We start from the raw sequence: 5048 nt of genomic DNA, 5'->3' as shown, positions 1-5048 counted from the left end.
ATTTGTTGTTGTTGTTCTTGTTGTTTTGCTAAAACAGGTTTGGTTTAAATTATATTTTATATATTTTAAAAATAGAATGCCTATTTAATTGCTGCTTCTTGTTTAAATGCTTATTTTCTTTGCAAGCTTCTATGTCTGGGCTCTCACTTGCTTCTTATTTTTAGTTAGCTAATGATGTATATCTATCTGTCTTGTTAGTTTTGTCAGGTGTCTTTGGTTCTCATTTGTTTGCTCTTTCAATGCCTGCTCGCTTTGCTTCATAATTTATACTTTTACACTTATTGGTTCTTTGGGAATTTTACATCATGCACCCTAATCCCACTCTTCTTCACCTTCCCACATAACCAACTCCACCCTTGCAATGTCCCAATAACAGAGGAAGAAGATGCTTGCTGTGGAATCTGTAGTGTGTCCCAGTGTATTCCACAGTGTGCACTGTTGTTCAGACTTTTCCACTTGCAAAGACCCATTGGTCTGCTTTGAGGCCTCTGGCTTCTGCCTCGCTATCAATACTGGAACCTCACTAGGACTCCTCTCAGATCTCCTCTTGTTGCCCTGTGTTGTTGAGATCCTGTTGTTTTGGATCTGTAGGACTGGCTCCTTCAAGCACTGCAGCAGTTCATTAAGGGGGTAGATATTGGGATGGGCCAATTCAAATCTCTGAATCTGGGCCTTAGAGGTCCTAAGCTAGTCAGCCTGCCAGCTGTCCTACACTCACACCATCAGGGTGAGTTTTCCTGTCCTTCCCTGGCTGGCCCATCCAATGCTGCTGCCGAAAAGGAGTGGAGCATGCTGTCTTGCTCATGTCCTTGTGGCTGGCTCATCCATACCCATACCATCAGGGCCAGCTCTTTTGGGCTGCCAAGGCAAGGTACAGGTCCTGCTCTCAAGATAGCTACAGAAGGCCAGGGACAAGGGCCTGTTCTCTCAGTCTCATGATCTTGTCCCTTGTCACCTTGACATAGGTGACAAGGGACAATGGGAAGGGAGGAGGGCATTTTTGCCTAATCCAGGCTACCATACAGCAGACAAGAGTCAGGGATGGCCCTCCAGAAATCTCCATGTCCAGGGCCAATTCTACTGTACTTCCCAGGCAAGGTGCAGGGACTGCTCTCCTGAGAGCTTCAGAAAATGAGGGAAAAGGCCAGCTCTCCTGCTTTCATGCCTGGCATAGGTGGCAAGGGGCAAGAGTGCGGTAGGACAACTCTCATTTTGTCACAGCATGGAAGACAAGTTTCAGGGCTAACTCTCCAACACTCATATTCTCAGGCCAACTCATCTGCACCCCCATCACCAGGGTTAGCTCTACTATGCTCTAGGTGGCAAGGGCAAGAGGGAGGAGATTAGAATATCACCCTCACTGAAGCTATCACAGGGTAAGCAAAAGGCAGAAGCTCCCATATTCATTTCTTCAGGGCTGGCTTACCCAAAATTCCCAAAAGCAGGGCCAGCTTTACGGTGTTTCCTGGACTATGTGTGGGGTCACTCTCCTGAGTACTGCAGCTGGCAGATCTCCTGACCTTATACCCCAGGGACAGTTCTCCCAGGATTCCCAAGTGAAGAATTGTAGGGACCAGTTTTGCATAGCACTCAGACATCAACATGTCCCCAAGCAGCAGCCCAGATGTAGGACTTCTACCTGGCCTTTGGTGATAACAAACCCCTGTTCCTGTAAGGCCACAGACACAGATGTGTCCCTCAGTGGCAGCACAGTTCAGGGCCCCACCTTGGTTCTAGGTGTCATTCAATAGCTACTCACTCACATCAGACTGTTCCTCACTCCTGAGTCTCTGGTTCTGCCTCTTCAATGTGCCCATATTCTTCTATTCCTTTTTCTCTTCCATTTCTCCATCACTTATTTGCTCCTCTTACTAAGTGTTTCAGGAATGCTATGCCCTACATGTGCATTATGGCACCAAGCAGGTGTCACCTAGGGCAAGGTGTGTGCTCTCACTGCTGTGTCTGAATGATGGTCATCTCAGGCTAGTTCCCTGTCCAGGTCCCATGGCATCAGACTGATGGTTGTCTTGTGCTTGTGCCTATTCCTGCCTGCCCATGTGGCACCCTGTGACCCCATGTGGAGATCTTCTATCTTTTTCTCAATCCTGACCGATGGTCAGCTCAATTTTGCTTTTTTTTTTTTTTTTTTTTTTTAGGGAGTGTTAGGCTACTAATCATTTAGATGTTCATAGGTCAGAACACAGAGCATAGACACAGCCTCTCTTCTTTCTGTCTCCTACTAACACACAGGTGACACAGCAGTCACCTCTGCAATGCCTCTTTCTTTCTTTCCTCTTTGGTTAGTTCATTGCACATGATTAGCTTAAAGTAGTTTATTTTAGTGAATATTATAATTAATGTTACTTGGTTCACTAGCATTTTTGGGGGGTTAAAATTGACTATACTTTCTAAATGTTCATATTCATTGAATGATTTTATTCTTTGTAAAAATTCAGGACAGACTTTCTTAATTATTTGTTTTTCTTATATTCTATCTTTTATTATATCCCAATTCTTTACTTTTTACTTTTATGCTATGAAAGACATTGAAATTTGCTATTACTTAGTCTATTTCATTGTTATTTCATTTTTGAATGTAGTTATGGCCTCCCAAAATTATTTATGTGACACTTATATATGCAAATATTATATATATCAAAATTAAAATACTGACATTCTTTGGGGTTTTTGTGTTTATTTGTAATCATGCTGAATCTTTTTGAATTTTATTGTTTCATACATTACATAATAATGCAATTTGATTTTTCAACTGGCCTCAAAAATTATGTCAACTAAGCTAATAATAGTCTAAGATTTAATTATAACCAAAATGTTTTATTGCACTTTTATAATATAAGATTACATATGTGGATATTTCATAATAATTTTTGTTAATAATTAATTTGAAGCTCAAATGTGTAAAAACTATTTTACATTAGTGAATCTGTCTTTAAAATCTCCACTCCTTTAACAGAAAATCACTAACACCAAGGGTATATATACATACATGTATGTGTACATACAGGCATATACTTATAGTAAAACTACAAGCATTATAGATTCAAGATAATTGTGTCTCATCTGCCATCCATTACCACATAACTGAAACTTTGTGAATCTTAGCAGAGTATTTACAAGGGAGGCTCTTGCTGCTCTGAGCCTGATTATTTTGTAATCTGATTATTCACAGCTTGCTAATTTGTAATTGGGCTTTAACAACTAGAAAACCTCCAGATTTCAGAAAAACTAATTTATTTTTTTTTCTGTGGTTAATTGTTATGTTCACACTCAAAACAGTGGAGTGAGATGACTTCTAGTGGGCTTTGTGCAGTGTTCTGGAACCAATAAAATGTATTATTGATTGCCTAGTGAGAAGCACCACGTTCATACAAACTTACTGTGTCTGGGCAGAGATACAACTGCTCCTTCCATTCTGTCCCAAGAATCACCTGCCATCTCACCCGAGCTGACTGCTACAGAGCAAATGTGCTTTAAATTAGGCTGGCAGAGCCAACAGGGAGCTTTGCTCGGCCTCTTATCTTCATCCTTTCCTACAGAGCTGCCTATTGCTTCCAATTTAGCTAAAGATCATCAAAATTAATTATGATCGAGTGGTACAAAAGTTGAGACAAAGTTAAGTCACTTTGAATCTTTTGAAATTAGGTAGTAAAGTAATATATTTCTCCCCACTGCTACATAAGGCTTAAACAAGCTGATCAGATAAGCAGATTAAATTTACTGATTGAAAAACTACAATTTGAAGAACATGTGAAGAAAAGAGATAGTGCAAAGGTAACTTGGTTTGTCAAGGTTAAAAGAGAAAATTAGTACAACATTTTATTTCATTAGACATTTTGATCAGCATTCTCAAAATGCAGCGATTGACGTCTTGTCATGATTGGGAGAATGAAAACAATATAATTTCAGAATACAAAATTTCCAAAGGACTTCTATGACATTAAACACAGTCAAGTAAGTGGTCTTAGTCAGAAAAGTTTACCATGTCTGTGGTAACTCAAGCCACTATAATCTCTGCTTGTTTTTCTTGGTCTGTTTGACAGGGTTTCTCTGTATAGCCCTGGCTGTCCTGGAACTCACTTTGTAGACCGGGCTGGCCTCGAACTCAGAAATCCACCTGCCTCTGCCTCCCGAGTGCTGGGATTAAAGGCGTGTGCCTAATCTCTGCTTTTAAATAACTAAGGTTCATTGAGCACTTACACTAGTCAGTGTTCTCTAAAGGAACAGAAACAGGTAGGATAAATTTGATTTGTTAAATCATATTATGCCATATGGTTAATAGTAACATTTCTGACACCCATGAGGCTAACAGACTAGTGCAGTTAGTTGCTCTGTCTATGTGATTTGGTGTGTCAGCAATCCCCGTCTTGCTCTGATGGTGTGGAGGTATCTGCAGAGCCACTGGCCCAATCTGTACTTAGCCTGGAAATGATGATTCTGATACAAACATGGTAACTCAGCTCAGCTGCAAGAGGGATGGACAAGAGAGGAAAAGATGAGTAATATTCCTTCCTCCACATCATTTTTTATGGGCTGATACTGGAAAGTGAGGTCAACACTTTCAGTAGATTGTCCTACATTAGTTAAGAAAATCAAGACAATTATACAACTGAGGCTTCCTTCTTAGGTGATAGTAAATTGTGACTGATCGATATCCAGAGCAGAATGTATTGTGTAGAAATTATTTTTGATAAAACTTAAAATTTAGAATAACAGAATTGATGAGATCAGAAAAAAGAATGAAAACCAGCCTTCACACTAAACATTAAATGTAATTGGACAAAAGGACCTTTTGTCATACAATTATTCCAGAATATAGGTTACATTTGTCACAGAGCTCTGAGAAGTATTGCACTTGCAAGTGATTGGGAGAGTATGAACATGACACGTTTCTTTGGTTTAACTGAATTACATGGCCCCATCCACAGGATACTAGGGGTTGGACAATAATTTCTGACTTTTATTGAGCTAGTATTTAAGTGAACAAACAATTAACAATTATTGAAGTCTTAGTGACTACCACTATGTAC

The 5048-nt window shown here is 39.9% G+C and overlaps 1 non-coding gene across 1 annotated transcript; it reads right to left on the bottom strand.

The window, feature by feature from the left end:
* Positions 1–2158: 2158 nt before the first annotated feature.
* On the bottom strand, positions 2159–2285 carry LOC115032869 (small nucleolar RNA SNORA17). The gene has a single exon (XR_003838527.1). It is a non-coding gene; the product is annotated as a small nucleolar RNA SNORA17 (small nucleolar RNA).
* Between the last annotated feature and the right edge of the window lie 2763 nt (positions 2286–5048).

The sequence above is a fragment of the Mus caroli genome, unplaced genomic scaffold (assembly GCF_978045245.1).
Source record: "Mus caroli unplaced genomic scaffold, Mus_caroli_1 scaffold_14, whole genome shotgun sequence".
Taxonomy (NCBI): Eukaryota; Metazoa; Chordata; class Mammalia; order Rodentia; family Muridae; genus Mus; species Mus caroli.
Note: the sequence above shows the minus strand (reverse complement) of the source record. Positions and strands in the feature narration are given on the sequence as shown.